Here is a 20,866-nt window from a genome sequence, read left to right on the forward strand (position 1 = left end):
CAGATGTTAATGTCACTGCGATGGGCCCATCTACATTAGCTTCAGGCCCACTTGTTAGACAATCCTGGCTACGCATCTGCTTACCAACAGGGCTAGTCTTGCCTGTTTGTCTCCATCCTGATAGTGCCCTTAATCTTCTTACATAAGGCGGGGATACATCCCCTGCACTTCACGATCGTGCTTGTGGTTGCCCAGTGTATGGTGTCGATTCTGGTGTTCTTTTTTTTGGGTGCTCTAGATCTGACAATTTTACTCCTTTCTCTACACTCGATTCTTTTGAAAATCTGCATGCGCTCTCCCTTCTCTCTCTCTTGTTTTCTTCCCTTTCTTCGTCTGACATAATTGTGCCCCAGCTTGCATGACTATTATCTTTCCCCGCATCATCAAGATCTAATCTGCTTAATGACAGCGTTCTGTGCTCATTTGTTATGGCGTCATCTGAGCTACCTCCCGTTTCCCGCAAAAGAGATACTTCTATATTCTCTTGGGTTTTATACCCTTATTTATCCTTAATTTGCCTCTCTTCTTCCTTTTCTTTCGTTTCCAGCTCTTCTCTTTTTCCTCTTTCTCAAACCCCACCAATGTCCTAATAGTCCAGCGTAAGTAATATCTGTCCTCCCATCCATTAATTCTGTACTAATGTTATTCCCTAAGCTTTGTCTTTTATTTATTTTGGTTTCTTTGCCTCTTCCTCTATCTCCATCTGTCTATCTTGCCTATCCTTCCTTTCATCACACTGTTTGTTTTCATTGTGTATCAATATATATTTGTGTACTCTGCTTTTGCTCTCTTCCGCACTGTCCTCACTGTTATACGTGGGGGGCTCATATGTCGGATTAACATACCCTGCCACTGCTTTCAATTCCTTTAAGGGATAAAATCTCTTTTCCTCTGTATCTATGCTCTTATTTTCAGGAGGGCAAAGGGGAGCCAAAGGCAAAGGGTTACATCCTCACCTTTATGCTGATTAAGCATCCACTCCTTCTCAGCTGGATCTTCTTTCTCACTAGCCAACCCTTTCTTTGACTTCTTTCCCTCATATGTAGCGTGCAAATATGTCATGATAAGTCGCTATACGGTTTTTGAAAATGAACCCTCTTGAGGCCACGGCATGAGTATCTTATTGGTCGTGCCTCGGACCCACTCAGAATGATACTTCCTTATCTTGGCTGTATATTTTGGAAATGTTCTGCATAAGTGTAGGAGAGGAGTGTACCCCATGATGACATGTCGATCTCGACTGTCTATACTTACCCGACTTTATATTTTTCTTTATCTCATCAAATATACTGCACAGATCAATTTGAGGAGGCACCATCAATCGCCGCTTGATATCCGAAAATCAAAATATTTTAGCCACTTTTAAAATCTATGCAACAACGTTTAGTTTAGTTTCTTTATTTGTAGAGCGCACCAAGCTTGCACGGTACAACAAAATTACATTATAATACATAAGGTAAGTTGCATAAATACATTGACTATTGACGATATATATTACATATATACAAAGCATGTGATAAAGTTGCTAGGGCAAATGTAGCAGTAATACGAAGAACAAAAGAGTGCAGGATAATCTACAAGCAAAGCCACAGAATCAGCAAAAGGTCAAAGTGCAGGACATTAGTATAGTGGTTAGCCTTACTAGTGATACCCTAGGCAGGCGGCGTGCAGGCGGCGTGGTTATACGATGGGGTTGAGGTCTTACTCAAGTAGCCATGCCTTAACGTTTTTCCTGAAGAGGAGATAGGAAGGTTCAGCTCTAATAGAGATAGGGAGGACATTCCAATTTGTTGCTGCCAGGACCGGCAGCTGATTCCACCTGCTCTTTGTTGTTTGAAATGTGGAATTTTGACGAAGTGGGACTGGGCTGTTCTAGTTGGACGTGTTGAGGGGGTGGCGGATGATGCTGTTAGAACGGATATAATATTGGTTCGTCCTTATTGTATATATTGACCTATGCCCAGTCGCTTTACGAGGAAATCCGTATTACAAGGTCGTGACCTCAACTGAATCAAGCCTCCATTTTAGGTTAAAGCCGCCATTTTAGTTTATTGTATAAAGTCAGCCTGTAGTCTAAAATGGCCGTCTCGTGTGCTCTTGTTCTTGCCTTAACCTCTTCAATCTCTGTAGGAGAGTTAATGGGCCTCATTACAACCCAGGCGTTAAGGGTTTAACGGCGCCGTCGGCGCTGTTAATCCTTAACGCCTGATTACCATTTTAACGCCTGATTTTAGCAGGCGTTAAAATGAAAGGCGCTAACCGGCCTTGGTGCTAATTACGGCACCGTAATTTACAGTGCCGTAATTAGCGCCTTCCCCACTCCAATTATGCCCAAATGGGGCAAAAATGGGAATGGGGAAGGGTAAATGGGGAATGGGGATTTACCGCCCCACTCACCTTGGTGGTAAAGTAGGGAACTTACCGCCTGGGTTGTAATGAGGCCCAATGTCCAACCTGCCTTCAGGCTATATGTTAGGGTCATGTAGACCTTGTCCTTTGTTGACCTCGGGATAAGGGGATTACTTGAATCAGCATTGTTAACCTACAAGTATACAAGAACAATAACGCTATCCAAATATGACATGCAAAACATTTGTTTGATCTGTATTAAAGCAATGTGTAAAGAGTGTAACGTTAAACTAGAGAATAATAATGTTTGTTAGTGAAATATTAAAAAGTAAACCGCATGCACGAGATATGTAAATTAGGAACAAACCTGGCACGACCCTAGACCAGTACATGATTAACTTGCAGGAGGCTTGACATCATTATAATAAACTGTATAAATATGCTGATGTCCAGCTAGCAAATCCTGCTCACTGCTCACATTGAACCCTGCTGGTGGTCTCTGTGATGTATTGACGGCCAAATAGCTATTTGTGTACTTTGTTGTATAACTGTTCAGTTTTGTAATAAAGATTCTGGGAATCTTTACAAGCCTTTGTCAGTGTATTTTCCTTTGCATGGTGTAAAAGCCTTAATATTGTATTTTTCTGATTCCACAGATGGCGCCCGAATAGGGACCCTCAAGATCGACTTCGTCTCGTTGAAGGTTGGCTCGCTATCGGACCGGGATCGGACGGTGCCAACAGAAACGGCCACTCTGGACGAGAAGCGAATTCCTCGACAAAACTGCACGATCCGATCCCTGAACGGTGAGCTGTAGCCCGAGACAACGTCTTGACGAGGGTCCATGTATCGAGATGGGTAAATTTGCCGAAAATCACCAGACAAGTGGGTCCTTAGCATTGTCCTTAGTAACCCAATCGGGCCTCCCAGTCCTTTGGTCAGGTGAATCGTGACCCGATTCTTAATTTAACCCTGACAATTTGAATTTGGCGCATTGTACTCGCGAGCACAATTACTTGACCAGGTAACACCAGAACATTGATATGCCTGGGAAATTGTCTGCCTGCTTTAGGGCATTATTCCGCAGCGACAGACAATCTTTGGAAGATAGCCGTCCCGCACCACAGGAGGGGTCGCTGGCATGTACTATGTACTGTAAGAAAGGCTTTGGTAGTATAGCATTTAATGACATTTGGCACAGACAGACCAGACATAATTCTAATCTTCGGTGGCCAACCAATGGTAGTTTTGAAATCCCTCATATAGAATATCTAGAATCTGTACTAGTAAAGAAAAAGGCTAGACCTGCAGCATTTGACGCATTGCATAGTTGGAAAACAGAAGCTTTGCAGCAACAAAAGAGTAGAGAGAAACATATGCGTAGACATATGACAAGTGTCGAAAAGGCACGGTTATCTGATCAAAATAAACAATTGGAGTCAGTTAGGAACACGGACAGGGCGTTTTAATTAAGCATTCAGAAAATTTACCCTTCAAAAGATTTTCATACGTCAGATGAATTGATTAATAAACGTTTGCATGAACGAAGGCCTGATGCCTCTGCGCCACCCCCGCACGTCCCTCCTCCTGGTGCTTTGCCCCTTCCCGTGTTTATTCCCCCTCCTATAGTTCCTCCGGTCCCCCCTGTTGTTTTCCCTGTTGATCTTCCAGCCGTCACTCCTTTGCCTGCCCCCTTGCCTCCACCTGTTGATATTCAGAATGTGCCTACTCTTCCTCTTCCAAGTGATTCTGCATCGCTTGTAGTAGACCAGGGAGTGAGACCAAGGGTTGTGACTCGTAATACTCTGGCCCCAGAAAAAAAGAATGAATTGATCGCTTGGGCTAAACATTGTATGGAGAAGGGTGAACAAGCTGATGTTTTTTCAACACTCTAAAATTTAAAAGGTATTCCTGAGAAAAATGTTTTTATTGAAGGATTAGGGACTCATATAATGTGGAATAGATTAAACAATGTAGATTTCCCACAAGGGTTATGGGATTTGAACGCCTTAGCGTTGTCCAGAGATACTGCGGAGAAGGTATATGAGCATGTTGAGAGGGTTTTTGAGTATAGGAAGGAGTTGGAAGGGTTACAGAATGAGGAAGCAGATGGTGGTAGTTTAGGTATTTTGTACTGACAGAAACGGTTTTCTCCTCGCCGTGAATTAAAAGGTGAGGAAGCGCAAATTTGTACAAAGGACGCAATAAGATGGATTTCGGATATGTCGATAACTCCAGATGAAGTATATGACACATATAGTCAGTATACGTTAGAAATGCAAAAGAAAGTGATACAGGTTATGGTAGAATACCTGCAGAATGAGTGTGCAAAAAGAACGATTTGTTGACCCGCAGAATTGTTGAGTTTTTATAAGACAGCCTTTTCGATTGATCCTTCTTCAACTGCCTTAGCACTTGATTTGGCTCTGTTGCTTAGTAAGCGTTCGGAGGTGCCTACTTCTCAGTTGCCTATGAGAGAGGTCCCTCCGACATTTGTCCCAAAAGTTGAGATTGCGGCCTATGCTGCGCGAGGAATACTCGCGGGGGAAATTCCTGCACATTACGTATCACAGTTTGTTCACATCCCGTTTTCAAGACAGGAAGTGGACACCATAAAGCAATCTATTCCCGATGTAAGAAAGAATCTGACCGGGTCCTATAAAGAAATAGAGTCGGTCTTACAGTCGTCGGTATTCACCTTAAGTGATATTGATTTATTATTTCCCGTACTCCTGCCAGTTGATTTATGGAAACAGATTAGGACTGTGGATGATGTACCTGGGTTAGGAGATACATGGGATAACATGGCTAGGCTCGACAGAGAAAGACCAGCTGGCGAGCGACCGCCTCAAGTGATATTAACTTTGCCTGATAGGATTATTGTAAAATTGAAAACCATAGTTCCTGAAAAAGAATCATTTGGGAGAAGCTTACTGCCTGTGTCCAAGGAAAGTCTGAGGGTGCTACCAATTTCTTCAATTGGTTCAAACAGGTATTTTCGGATTTCAGTGGACAAGATTTAGGCACAGAGTCAGGGAAAAGGCTGTTTGTCGACAAATTTGTATGTGGATTGTTGCCCGACATCCAGTTACAGATTATGTCTTCCGAAAGCGCTTGGCAGGCAAAGTCTCAATCAGAAGTACTGCACATGGGTCAGTAATATGAAAATCGCGTGAATAATGAAAAGGAAAAACTTGAGAAAAAAAAGGGTGACCTGAAAACAAAGGTCCTATTACAACAGATTGTTAGAAACCCTAGAGGGGGTAATCAATTTAGAGGTCAGTACTTTCCACAGGGAAGTACACCCCTGGCTCTGGTTACCATTAACCAGTGTGCCTATTGTCGATAGGAAGGCCACTGGCGCGCTCAATGTTCGACCTTGCAGCAGAGGTCATTTGGGAACATGGGTAGACGATCCAGAGGTCGCCCAGGTGCAGGGGGCCCTGGCAGAGGTCAGTTTGCACCAGAATCACAGCAACCTCCTTCACAAGATAAGTAAGTTTCGAATGTGGATAATAGAAACATTTTTGTTCACCCTTCTGCCGCGTACCTCTCTGAAGAGCTTCCTCTTGATAATATTCTGTTTCGCTAGGATTGCCCGAAGCAGGATTTGGAACCGACGCCTATTCCCGTTCATCAGAAAGGCCCCTACGTTGAGATGGCAGTGGGAAATAGGAAGCATCTATTTTTAGTAGATACGGGAGCACAGAAATGTTACATTGACCATTCACGGGTTCCAAATATTTCCCTGTCAGGGAAGTCCAACGTTTCCGTAGGGTTTTCAGGCAGACCTGTAGTTTGTCCGGTCTCTTTGCCGGTACCGATAACACTGGGTCCCTTCACGGAACAGTGTCCATTTCTACTTACCACAAACTGTGGGGAGAACTTGCTCTGGTTAAAGTTGTTGAAGGTATTGCATGCAGTAATACATTGTTCTCCGGACGGAGTTCGGTTAACAATTTCACCTCAGCAATCACTCGCCTCTCAGTTTTTGACTCGACCTTTACCGCCAGAATTCAGTAATGTTCCAGAAAGCTTATGGGCAATTGATGATAATGATGTGGGCATTCTTCAAATTGAACCAGTTAAAATTATTCTGAAACATGGAGTAAAATTGCCTTGCATCCCGCAATATAAGATCTCAGTTGAAGGCGAGCAGGCTTTGAAATGTATAGTTTCTGATTGTGAACATTGTGGAGTAATTGAGGAAATTACGGGTAGCCTATGTAACTGCCCCATTTTGCCAGTACACAAAAAAGGTGATAATGCGATTCCCTTTCGGTTTATAATTGATTTACGCGCTATTAACAAAATTGTGGCCCCTCAATTTCCTATTGTACCTGATGTTACAACGATACTAACCATGATTCCGGCTTCTGCCACTCATTTTAGCGTTACCTCGTTCACATTCACTCGTGCACCACAAGGGTATACTGAGAGTCCAAGTATTTATAGTAGGGCATTAAAAGAGCAGCTCTATACTCTCGAGTTGCCTACTACTTGCACGTTACTACAGTAGGTAGATGATCTCCTCTTGGCTGCTGATTCTGAGAGTGCCTGCAAAAAAGTATCGTGTTGTTGCTTTGTCATCTAGCGAAACATGGCCACAAAGCTTCACTCAATTCCAATATTGTTGTCAGGAGGTCGCCTATTTAGGCTATCTCCTGACAAAGGAGGGAAGATGGTTGACACCTGAACGAATAAAGACTATTTCTGGCATGTCTGTCCCAAATACGCAGAAGGAAGTTAGAACCCTGATAGGTATGGCTTCTTACTGTAGATTGTGGATCCCTAACTTTTCGTTAACGATTAAACCAATGCTGGCTTTGACAAAGAAGGGCATTTCTTTGCCATTGCCATGGACTTTGGAACACCAGACAGCATTTGATTTGCTCAAATCAACGCTGTGTTCAGCGCCGGTTTTAGGAACTCCGAATCATGACAAGGCCTTTGTGTTGTATGTGCATGAACGTGATGGATGTGCTTTGGCTGTGTTAACGCAGGAACATGGAGGGAAGAATAGGCCATGCGGCTATTTCTCATCCGCCCTTGATCCTGTTGCATGCGCTTTGCCGAGATGTTTGAGAGCTGTTGCTGCTGCTGCTGCGTCTGTAAAACAGAGTGAGGGAATGGTCCTGGGTCATGCGTTAACCCTAATGGTACCTCACTCTGTAGATATTTTATTGAATAGAACTCAAACGCAACACTTCACTTCCGCACGATTGACAAGATATGAACTAATCTTGTTTGCTCCCCACATTCAAATTCAGAGGTGTTGTGTATTAATTCCGGCTGAACTTTTACCTGTCCCGCAAGATACTGTTGATGGTGACGAAACGTCACACGATTGCCTTTATGTGACAGAACAAGAGACTAAAGGCAGAATCGATCTGAAAGACACGCCTTTGAATAGCCCACAAGGAGAGCTATTTTGTGATGGCTCTTGTTTTAAACTTCCGAACGGTACATCCACGGCTGCTTATGCCGTCACTACTTTAAGCACGATTGTGGAAACCAAAAGAATTATGCATAATTCCGCGCAGGCCGCAGAAATTATAGCGTTAACTCGAGCTCGTTAACTTTCTGAAGGGCTTACAGTAAATATATATACCGATAGTCAGTATGCTTTTGGGGTGGTTCACAACTTCGGTAGACTTTGGAAAGAACGGGGGTTCTTGACCTCGCATGGCACAAAAATCCAGCTTGGCACTAGTGCGATTACTTTCGGCACTCGCACTCCCTGTTCAGCTAGCTATCATAAAATGTGCAGCACATCAAAAGGTTACAGATGATGTAGGAAAAGGGAATGCTTTCGCTGATCAGATAGCTAAATAAACTGCCACTGATTTTAGTTCAGAAATGTATGCTGTAAGAGAAACTGTAAATATTTGCACTTTGGGTGAAAGTATCTATTCTGTAAAAGACATTCAAGCAGATGCTACCATAGAGGAAACTAAGAGATGGATCGAGGGTGCAGGGAGACTGGATGATGATGGGTGTTGGGTGGACAATGTTGAAGGAAAATGGTTACTCCCTGACGCCTACATTACAATGATGGTTATTATGGCTCATGGTCCGACACATGTTTGTGCGCGTAAATTGACTAAAATGCTACACATTGTATGGGCCAATGGTAAGATTTTCAAAACTGTGGAGCGCTTTGCCCAAGGGTGCATGGTCTGCTTGCAGCACAATGTAGGAAAAGGTACCTCGACTCCTAGAGGAAGTTTTGCTCCACCTTCTGTTCCGTTTGAGGTTCTTCACTTTGATTTTATTGAAATGGAACGTTGCAAGAATCTTAAATATGTGTTGGTTGTCATTTGTGCCTTTAGTAAGTGGGTTGAGGCCTTCCCGGTTAGAGATGCAACGGCCATAACCACGGCAAAAACTCTGTTGAAAGAGTTTTTTCCTAGGTTCGGGCTGCCGAGAGTCATCTGGTCGGATAATGGGCCACACTTTATCGATGATATAATCCTACAAATATGCAAAGGATTACAGATTGATAAACGGTTCCATTCGGCCAGACATGCCCAAAGTGCCGGATTAGTGGAAAGGCATAACGCCATTATAAAGAACAAGCTCGCTAAGACGTGTGCTGGCACCAAGTTAAAATGGCCGGACGCCTTACCGATCGTGTTGCTGTCGATGAGAACAACCCCTCAAACAAAGACTGGGCTCTCTCCCTTTGAGGTGGTAATGGGGAGACCTGATAATATTTGGGGTTTGCCAAAAAGTAGTTTGTTGCGGGACATAGAAAATGTGCTTCTTTCAGATTACTGTAACCAGTTGACTAAAAATCTGTTTTTAATTTATCACCATGTGCAAGAGGCATTACCTGTACGGTACGAGGGTCCTGGTCACAGTCTACGACCGGGTGACTGGATCCTCACAAAGGTTTTTGAGAGGTTGTCTTGCCTTGCACCTCAGTGGAGGGGTCCCTACCAAGTCCTGCTAGTCACTCAGACTGCTGTGCGGGTAGCGGGTCGTAAGAATTGGATCCATGCGACGCACACCAAACGGATCCCGCAGCCCGTGCCATACGATACAGAAGACACAGAATCCCTTCCCACTGCTGTAACTAACGTGCCTGAAACAGCAGAAACCGACAAGAGAGTATTGGAGACCGTTCCAGAATTCGCAAGGCCAGACAAAATGGCCATCTTGTCTCCGCACTCTCCAACAGTGGAACTTCCGGATCAATCCTTTTCTGATCCCATTTCCGTTCACTCGCCACCTCCAGGAGGAAGTGACGACACTTTGTTCTCGCCAGAAACTATGAAATATAATTTACGTCCAAGGAAATAGACGTACAGCACGGTCTGACTGTGCGATTGAGAAAATCATTTCAGGGCTTGTCTTTTGGCCTGACTGTACGGAAGGATTCTGTTGGCTAAGGGTTGTGGGAAAGACATTAAGAAGACGCGCGACTGGAGTCGCCAGCAAACAAACAATTGGTGTTTTTCGATTGAAGACTACAATGCCTGCACCCGCTACCACTCGTACCGAACTTTTAGATAAATATGTGACTAGCAGAGACAATGATCAAGCATGTAAGGGGACCCCCAAAGTGTATTGTTGCCTTTTTGTAATAATAACTGGATTTTTAGTAACTGTTGGTTTTGGGTTATGGTATCTGGAGGAAGCATATCCATTAGAGGATTTTTTACCTATTGAAAATGTATCTGTTATCCCCACTCCTTCCGTGCAATTGCAAACTTTATCGCCTAGAGATTCTTCGCATAGACGGAACTATCAGAATAATACCCTTTTGTTAATTATGAATGCCACTCATGCAATTTTAAATAGAACCAATTGCTGGATCTGTTCACATCTACCGCAACATGGGGATAAGGGACTAGGTTGGTATATCCATCCCCTACCTTTGACAACTGCCTGTTACGCTTCTCTTAGAGCACTATTCTTCGGACGATGGAATGACAGCATCTCAGGGAACTTTGATGGTACAAATTTGAATAGTTTTGAAAAACATGTTTTGATGCCCCTGGGATGCTCGCTTTTTGCAAATAGAAGTAAGCCAAACATTGTTTCTGTTAGGCCCTCTGATAGATTGTCTCGTCCTTTTCAGTCTTTAATCTCTTTCAAAATGGCTCCTATAGGCAATAAGGATGCCACACCTCCATCTTATTCTGTTAATCATAGCCCCGATTCAGTATCCTTCTGCATACAGAGGAATGGAACACGGTCAATGGGTAATTTTAGGAAGTGCGCCAACGTTGCGAATTTGACTAGTGAGAACAGACCTCTGTACGTAGGCGAACCTGTCTATTTTGTTTGCAGTAATGTGGCATTTCCATGGTTGCCCAGGGATTGGCAAGGAACCTGTTATTTAGGGATTCTATTAGCTGGGGTATTTATTGCCAGTACTGCAGAAATTTCGAAAACTCGTCCACAACGAGGTGTAAAAGGGGATACTCCAGCGCAAACTCTAGGGGACATTATGAAATCCTTTGTGCCATTTTTTGGGCAAATTACGAATTCAGAAGATATCAGGGGACTAGCGAGAGTATTATAGAGAACCATCAACCGGACCACTGACATACTCTATAATATGATGTTAGAACAGAAAGCGATAAGATTAGTGGCTCTTCAGAACCGGATGGCATTAGATGTCATTCTGGCTGAGCGTGGAAGAGTATGTAAATTAGTGGGGTCCGTTTGCTGCGTTTACGTACCAGACTCCTTTCCAACGATCTTTAGGGCTATCCAAAATCTACATGTTCTTAGTTCAGAAGTGCATGTTCCTGAGGGAAACTGGGAATTTAGTGCATGGTTTTGGGACCTCCTACGATCGTGGGGATGGAAGTTGTTTTCGGCCCTGCTGATTATCTTGGGAAGTTTTCTTTTGTTGTTGTATACAGTGTCTCCCTGGTGTATGTTCAGTATTAGGAGGGTGTTGTGCGCAAGCAACAAGTGTATTAGGGCATAAAATATACGCCCCAGATAAGGTTTCCAAAGAGTATGTGTTGAAAGAAACTCTAGTGTCTGATCTAATGGCAATTGATATGTCCGATTCGGGATGTATAGACATTGAAATGTGGAGTTAATCGCAAAACGATTGTAGGTAGTTTAGCGCTTGGCATAGGCCAAAAGGAGGGTTTGTTAGAACTGATATAATATTGTTTCGTCCTCATTGTAAATGTTGGCCTATGCCCAGTCGCTTTGCGAGGAAATCCGTATTACAAGGTCGTGACCTCAAGTGAATCAAGCCTCCATTTTAGGTTAAAGCCGCCATTTTAGTTTATTGTATAAAGTCACCCTGTAGTCTAAAATGGCTGTCTCGGGTGCTCTTGTTCTTGCCTTAACCTCTTCAACCTCTGTAGGAGAGTTAATGTCCAACCTGCCTTCAGGCTATATCTTAGGGTCATGTAGACCTTGTCCTTTGTTGACCTCGGGATCAGGAGATTACTTGAATGAGCATTGTTAACCTACAAGTATACAAGAACAATAACGCTATCCAAATATGACATACAAAACATTTGTTTGATCTGTATTAAAGCAATGTGTAAAGAGTGTAACGTTAAACTAGAGCAGGGGTCTCCAACCTTTACCTTAGGTAGAGCTACTTGTAGTGGAGGCCAACAGTGGAGAGCTACTACTGGGCGATATCGGGGTGGGGATATTTATAAACCTCCGAATTTTTACCAATATTTTTTTGGCTCGATTATTTCCCCTCTATAAACAGATGGAATAACATATGCCCTCACGAATATATTAAGAACTTCAAAAACCTCTTTGTTGCATTAATATTTATTAGTAGCTGTCTCAAAAAGACAGATATTTGTTGGGCTACCACACAAATATCCTGTCATTTTTTTGCCCCTTCCATTGCGTTTTATGCAGGCTTTCTACATGCTAGGCTCACTATTGGTTTCCAAATGTGCATTTCACACTTCCATAAAAAAACAAAAGTAATTTCCAAATTGAAAAATGCTGCTTGCATTCTTTCATTTCTTTGAAATGTTTTTTTTTTGTCAGACACCAGACATACTCCATTATTTGCTGGTAAGATAGCTCAGCGGGTTGAGTGTTCACTGCTGCTATCTGAGTGTGATCTGTAGGTCGCAGGTTTGAATCCTGGCAAGGCCAACTCAGCCTTTCATCCTTCTGAGGTCGATAAATGAATACCAATTTCAGTTGGGTCATATTGCATGTAAATATGTGCTCTGTACGCTTTGGATTAAGGCGCTATATAAATAACACATCATTATCATTATTTGTGTGCCCCTCTGTGTTTTATTTATAAAGATGTTATATGCTTGTCAAACTGGTTAATCACAAATAAATGCTTCTGTTATGCTGACAGCAGTTTTTAGGAAATTAAACTGTGGGTTCATGGGTGCCAACTTTTGATTTTCTCTACAGGGGCCGAAATATCCCCAGCTCAGCCCTGAATATAAGCAAGCAACCAGCCCAACCCATACCCTGGCCAAACACATTTTATAGCACTTTTTTTATAAGGCATTGCAAAAAGTCATGATTAACAACCTGCAGTTTTGAATATATAACATCTCAGCATCGGTCTGTCAACCTGCTGAGCTACCCTGGTAGGCTTCTACTGTACAGTGTGTCTATGGATCGCTTAATGTACTAAAAGTGGGTGTACCTGTGTCATGGAAGTGATTTAAAGTGGAAATGTACAGTATGGAATTTGGAAAGAAGCCACATGAAAGAAATTGCACCATTTTTTAAATATTATTTTGAACATTTCCAGGCGAGCAGCAGTGCTACTGTGATATTTTCATTGCGTGGTCACAATGATCCTGCCCCAGCCCCTCCAACATCTCTGGAAAACAAGAGCAGCATGTCGTGGGGGTGCACAAGGCCAACTGTGGTACTACAGGCGTCCTGCAGAAGCAGAACGTGATACTGACATCTGTCAGCGGATTTAAAAGCAGCGCCAAGTGGCACAGCAGCCAAGCTCTCCGCCTGCAATTGGGACGTCCAGGGTTCGGATCCTGAACACGGAAAATGCACCGTTAAATAATATAACTTAGGAAAATGTTAATCTTTCGGTATTTTCAGCGCGGGCAACTGAAAAGGCTCAGGCGAGCTACTAGTCGCCCGCGATCGACTGTTTGGCGACCTCTGAACTGGAGAAAAATAATGTTTGTTAGTGAATGTATTAAAAAGTAAACCGCATGCACGAGATATGTAAATTAGGAACGAACCTGGTGCGACCTTAGCCCAGTACATGATTAACTTGCAGGAGGCTGGACATCATTATAATAAACTGTATAAATATGCTGATGTCCAGCTAGCAAATCCTGCTCACTGCTCATATTGAACCCTGCTGGTGGTCTCTGTGATGTATTGACGGCCAAATAGCTATACGTGTACTTTGTTTTATAACTGTTCAGTTTTGTAATGAAGATTCTGGGAATCTTTACAAGCCCGTCTCGGTGTATTTTCCTTTGCATGGTGTAAAAGCCTTAATATTGTATTTTTCTGATTCCACAATGCTATCAGCGAAGTATTTGGGAGCCTGGTTAGATAGGCACTTGTGGGTGTTAGACAGTGATTTAAATGCAATTCTATGCTTGATGTTTGGCCAATTTAGGGTCTGTCTGGTTCCAGAGATGTGTTCTTTCCTTGAGATATTCAGAGCTGCCCTGATGGCGTTATCTTGGATGATTTGCATCTTATTAATATTCCGTTGTGTAGTTCCTAAGTAAAGGGCATTACAGTAGTGGATAGTGATGGTGCGTGAAGGCGAGGTGGATAATTTCACAGATAATAATTCTGCTGTGCCATGGTTTGATTATTAAAGTTTCTTAGGCCAATGGAGGTTTTATGGATGACTGTGACGCCCCACCTTTAGAAAGGTTGGCGTCACAGTGAAGTCGGATAATGGAATTGTTGTCAGGGATAGCAAGGGCAAGAGCTGGACCTGATACAGCATGGAGACAGGTTTTTGTGATGGCTATAAAGTCGAGGTCATGTGATGATATATAATCTGCAATGTCTAACGCGTGGGCAGGAAATGATCTAGTACTGATCAAAGCCCCTTTAATTTGGGATTGGACATTATCCTGTTTGCTCTTGGTTTGATGGTGGCTGTGCTTGGAAGCATAGGTAGTAGTGGCTTGTGTAACTGAAGAATTAGTTATTAAAGTGGTTCCTTTAGAGGTGGCGGCAGAGTGCAGCAGAGGGAATCTGCAGCCTAGTCTAAGATTCCTCAGATTGGTTGGGCAAGGCGTAGTGAACGATGGTGATTGTGAAGTTAGGTGGCATGGCAAGATCTGTGTACTATAGCTAGAATTGTCTAAGTGAGGTGGTGTTGTGTTACAATCAGGGAGTACTATGGGCATCTGTGGCACTTTGAGGACAAGGTGCTTACCCCGGGGTAGAGAACTTAATGTCATGGACGATTGTGGGAAGGTGTTTTCGGTGAGTAAGAACGGTGGCAGGAACTTTGAAGGTGGTATGGAGTCTGATGGCGGAAGACTACGTGCCATAGACATATGAGTGTATGACATTCTAGAGTTGGTGTATAGGTACATGATAGGTGTCAGACGAGGCACAGAGGCTATGGTGAAAACTAATGTAGCCAGGTACAATCTGATGATACAATTCGAAATACAAACTGTAGCTAAGTGTGAGCAACACAGGTCTATGCTCTAACAGACAAATGATTGATATGGAGCAGTTCAGATCAGTTCAATACTAAAAATAGTAATTGGTACATAACACAATTATATACTACTGTAGATGTTCTAATGTTTCAGACAGCTGGTTGATATAAGGAAGTTCAGGGGTTCTACACAATCCACATATGGCTAATCAGGTATGGCCACCCTATTGAGGGCGAGGATACTGGCGTGGGTTAGTATACAATTGTTTACAAGTTGTTGGCAGAGGTCATCAAGCGGGCTGACCTACTAGAGTAGTATTACAAAAACGTTATTTTTGTTCCTTTGTTTACACTTTCGATCAATGTTTAGTATTTTGCTGTTTTATCAATGATATTTTAAGAATCTCTTCTTTATTTATTTATTAGTTTCCTTTGATTGTTACCCTCTTAATTCATGTTAATCTTTTGATTAAAAAATCTAATAATCACTTACATTTTTTACTATGTTTTTATATAAATTAATCCAAACACAACAAAGGTTTCATACTGACATATTATAACCCCATACATGTGTGCACTTGAATACATTTTCCCTGCGTATGCCTTCCTTTACTACCTTTAGTAAATGTGTCTCATCTCATTATTTAATCCATCTTGGAGTTTGATACACACTCTTCTTTTTGGCCTTGCCTCAGGAATCCTTACCACCTCTATTTGTAGGTTGTTTTTTGCATACCCTTCTGCCCTTCTTAGAACCAGGAATTGAGGTATCTACTTCTCTTCTTTATAATCCCAAACAATCCAGTTACTTTTTAACTTTTTATTTACAACAAAATCCCTCCTCCTATTTTTGTCACCTTTAATGTTTTACTTACATCAGCTCGAGTCCCTCAGCATCGACTCTTCCTCAACCGACTAGTTCGTCTTCAGTCCGCGGGGCTCCTGTGGGGACCTTCAGCAATTTTGTCAAGGAAGGACCTGTCAAATGTATCTTATTACACATGTTTTGTTACTCGCCGTTCTCTGTAGGAAGCTCTGCGGTCTTCTGGCTAATGGCGGAAGCAGCCAAAAGTCTGAAGGTCTGCATCTACGCCTAGGTCGATTAGACCTGAAGCATCTGCACCGCTACCAAAATGTGCTTTAGCACCTTGAAGTATCTCTCGTGCTAGATAGAATTACCAATAAAGATCTCAGACCAAATAACCAGCAGAGGGCCTCATCACGACTTGGGCGGTAACGGTAACGCTATTAGCGCGGGCGGTATTAGCCCTACCGCCGAACTCCCCGATGCTAATAACGCCGGATCACGAGTTTGGCAGTAATGTAAGTCCCCATTCCCTACTGAGCCCATTCGGGAATGCCTCATTCCCCACTGGGCTCAATGAGGAATCTTCGCGCTAATACTGCCGGCGGATTTCCCGCCGGCGGTAATAGCGTGAATTTTCAGCGGATTTCCCCCCAGCTCAGAGCTGGGGCGAAATCCGCCGAAGCCCTGATTTGGCGGACCCTTAAATCCGGAGGGAATAGCGCTACTGCCGGATTTAAGGGTTACCGCCGGAGTCGTGATGAGGCCCAGAATCAGAAAATATGGCAAAATACTACTTTATTCCCAGTTCAATAAAGCAGGGTAAACTGTCGAACAATGGACTGATGCTCGCACATGCACAGACAAACTTGATTATACCGAGGTTATATACCCCAATATGATTAATCTTTGATGTCATTCTACGTGGCAAAGTGCAAAACCTTATGAAGTGAAGGATTGGTTAAGGGAACATATGTACCTAAGGTATACATAGGGATTAGTACTTCATGGCTGCCCGTTATCTGTAGGGCATGCCTTGAACTACCTTTAAATACGTATGATACTGATTATAGCAGAGAAAATAGCAGCAGATTGGTCTATGCAACATTATATAGCACTTTGCCCCATAGACCCTCTGATTGGTTGGCATGCTCACCCACCTTGGACTTTTGGTTCGTTAGCAGTACGTAAGCAAAACAAAACCCAGGTGCTGGAGTCACGTCAGATTAACTCCTCACTTTCCCAATTAATCCATCATCTCTCATCAGTCCAACAATACGCCAAAGTGTTACGCTCACCTGGTATCCACGGGGATGCCACCCAGCCCTGGTTGGATGATTTTCACTCTCGAACCCTCTCCCGGTCCCTTGGTAATGCCTCTGGTTAAAGATGGGTCTGCAATATAGGAGATCTGGATTCAATACCAGATTGTCTTTACGTTTTCCCACCTTCCTTGGCCTCAGCTCCTTCCTCCCCCTTGGGCCTTCTCCTCACCTTAATATTGTAAAGGGTGGATTCTCTGTCCTGCTCCTCACGGCAGGGGCACGTAGATGTGGGGGCGAGCAGCGACCAAGTTACTTCACTGGTGCAAGCCACATTATCGGAATCCAGGCCTGCTGTGACTCCGTTGGTTTGCTGCTTTACAGTCTTTATATGCAGTTCTTATGTTCCGTTTAGTTCGAATAATAATGTCTTGCTTCTTTTGTTTTAGGTATGGAAAGGTATTTTGGTGTTGTCATGCAGTTTGAAGATGAGCATGGGCCGGTAGGCGAAAGCGCGGTGTGCAAGATGCTGTCCGTTGAGTAATGCGCGATGCGTGGCGTGGTTTCGCCTTTTATATTGCTAATCTGTGTCTTCTCTCTCCTTGCAGGTTGCAATGTTCCTCGCCGAGCGCCGTAATGTTCCAGCAATGATACGGACCAGGAGATGACTACCCAGGTAAGAATTGTGTGGCTTTCTTCATTCGGGAGGAAACGTGAGTAAACCCTTACTAATGCTGTTTTTCTTTCTCCTCTTTCCAGGTTATGGTATTCCAGGATGCATGCAGTGCCGGATGATGGAGTTCGTACCTTCGGGTGAGTGGAACTGAAGTCAGTGATGGATTGAAGACAGGATACTGCTCCAGATAAGTTTCATAGTTTTCTTTCTCTCTCTGCAGGTCCTTGGTTTCAGGTAAGCTGGCATCAAAGAACTGGACACGGTGAGCGTTACACTGCCCACAGCAGAATAACCCAAAGCATGTTCTGCTGTTTGGGTGTAGTGTAAATAGTCTCAGGTAAAGTAGTCCAGGTAAAATAGTCCCAGGCCTGCCACACCCAAAGTAGTCCAGGTAAAGTAGTCCCGGGCCTGCCACACTCAAAAGACTAGACTGCATAGCTCAGTTACTTGTAACTGAGCTATGTGTGTGCCTTCATGTTGGCTGAAACCCCCCCCCCAAGTTAAATAGTCCCAAGTAAATAGTCCCATTCTAATGTTGGTCTTCATGATGGTTATGAGCCTGGCGCCAATGGTGCCAGAACTGACTCCAACAGAGTCTTGGATGAGGTTTTAAGGCCTTTGCCCTGGCCCCAACTGGATGGCTGACTTGCCAGTGAGGGCCAGGGGCAAGGGAAATGACACAAAGTTTCTCGTCGGTGGTTGAACTTGTAGCCTGCTCTCTGTTCTGAGACATTTTAGGGAATGTAAGCACATTACTATCTTCATCCGAAGCTTAATGAACAGCCCTTGTTTTCGATTTCTGAATCACGTGTAAGGAGACCGCAAATTTGTCAATTTTGACCTTTCATTTACTGCAGTTTGATTTACTACTGGGTGTTTTTGCTCTTCTTGTTCTCTAGAGACTTGCTCACCCCATCTTGTATAGACCTTATCCACTGTTAATTGTCCAATACTTGCAAATGTTTTCTTCTTCTTTAATCTAAGAGAAATATATCTTACGTACAAGGCTTATCCGTCTGCCTCCCTTTGTGCCTTCCAATTATTCCTTAAAATAGCACCCTTGATCCCAGGCCAACACAGATTTCTCTTTATTCTGCACACAAATCTATTGCTCCAACGTCTCCTGAATCTGCATCCCTGGTCTGTCTCTGAGGTAGCTGGATTGAGTCTTAACACGAACCGACATCCATCTTCCTATCATGGCCGTCCTAGCCACATTATATTTTCCTCTATAGCAAGCTTCTAAATGTCTCATCTACCTTGCGTTACTGTGCATTTACATGTATTGGCCAGCAAGTTACTTTATCTTCTTTGTATATATGATTACTTTATCATTTCATACATGTTTCTCTTGTCACTGAAGTTACATCGTCATTCTTAATTATTTGCATATTGTTTCTGTATGTCCTCGTATATCTTCTTCATAACATCACTCTGCCCTCGTTAGATTTCTCTCAGCACTCCATGATGTCCAATGATGCATGCTGACATCCTTCCACTCTTTCAGTACGAGGGTACATTCGGTATCGTTGCCTTAGTGCATATCGTCTCTCATACACTCAATGCAGTATTGAGACAACACATGGGGTCCCACATAGAGCTCTTCTCCTGCTGTTCCAATATGGCGGGAGTCAGTCTGGATGTGCTGTGCAGTAACTGCTGAGTGGAAAGCCGCTCGCCCCTTTTTTTCACACACACATGACCACAGCCGTCTAAGCACACAGCGTTGTGTGGTCACAGACCGGCAACTTGTGACTGCCCCACGATGGGTTGCAGCCATAACATCCCATGCCAAGGGCATAAACATAGACATGAATATCAACTTCAAACAGCATAAACCCACATAAAGTATCATAAACCAGCCCTTGAGTTCATTGGCCCCCCCTAGACCTGGCCACTCGCGCTCATGCCCTGGATGGCGCGGGCCCTCTGGACCTTCTTCTTTCATCCCTTCCATTCAGCCGCTCCTGAGCCTCTTGCCTGGGACCCCAGCTCCTGCATTGTGCCACCTGGTGGTGTCCTCAGCTCCTGCCGAGGGTCACTTGCTGGTATCCCCGGTTCCTGCACTGACAGGAAGAGCACCTCCTCTGTGTCGTAGTCCCAATCCAGCGAGGCTATCGTTTCCTCCTTGTCTCCGCACTCCCCAGCATCCTCCTCCTGCCTGTTGGCCTCTTCTACCAGGAGTGCCATGGCTGCCTCGGTCCTCCAGTCTTTTCTCCATGGTTGCGGTTGACACCAAGGAGGATCAGCAGCATTTTGAATAGTGTCCTACCTTGTGGCGCTGACCACACTGCTGCCCGACCGCTGGGCATGTCCCTGCATGTGGCAGCCCTCTTCCACAGAACTTGCACAGTCTTGGTACCTCCTCCTTCTTCCTTCTTGGTGTGTGACCCCCCTGCCCCCACCCAGGCCACTGACATGATTTTCTTATTCTAAGCCCTGATGGCATGCACCTCCTCTAACTGCACCCCTTTCATTGCTACCTCCATTTGGGTTGACTGAGATTCAGCCAGTTCGTGGGCCCTCGCTTGCTCGAGGATGCGCATCAGAGGAATCCCGGGTTATTTTAGGATCTGGGTTTGCAATTTGTTTTAGCAGCACTTTTGAATGGTTTTGCTCCTCAGCAATCCCTCCTCATTCACAAACGCACACATTGCTGCCAACTGTTGCAGCCGGGTATAAAATGCGTGGATAGGTTCAGTGTGCCCTTGTGCAGCCTGCTGGAGTTGAAACCTTTATTTATTTATTTATTTATTTATTGTATTTGTAATGCTCATCGACAAAGCCTATAGGCATAAGAGCGCAGGGACAGACAGATAAGACAAAACAAATCAGGAAGAAAGGCAGGGCAAGTGTGGGAAAATAATTTAGCAGAAAAGGAGTGTCTAAAGTGCCTGCTTGAATTTCACATAGCTGCTACAAGCCCTCAGGCCAGGCAGAAGATCATTCCATGGCTTGGGGGCTGTGTGGGCGAAGGAGTTCTGTGCAACCATGGCCAGACTTGCCTTGGGGATGAGCAGAAAATTAGAGTTGTTTGATCTCAGGACTCTTCTCTCTGGCAACCGGACCACTTTCTGAGCAAGATATCTAGGGGCATTTCTGTGGAGGCATTGGTGTGTAATACAGAGTGTCCGAAAGATCACTCTCTTTTCCACTGAAAGCCAGTGGAGACCTTGTCTGGC

Source organism: Ambystoma mexicanum, chromosome 2p (assembly GCF_040938575.1).
Source record: "Ambystoma mexicanum isolate Mex_15411 chromosome 2p, UKY_AmexF1_1, whole genome shotgun sequence".
Lineage (NCBI taxonomy): Eukaryota > Metazoa > Chordata > Amphibia > Caudata > Ambystomatidae > Ambystoma > Ambystoma mexicanum.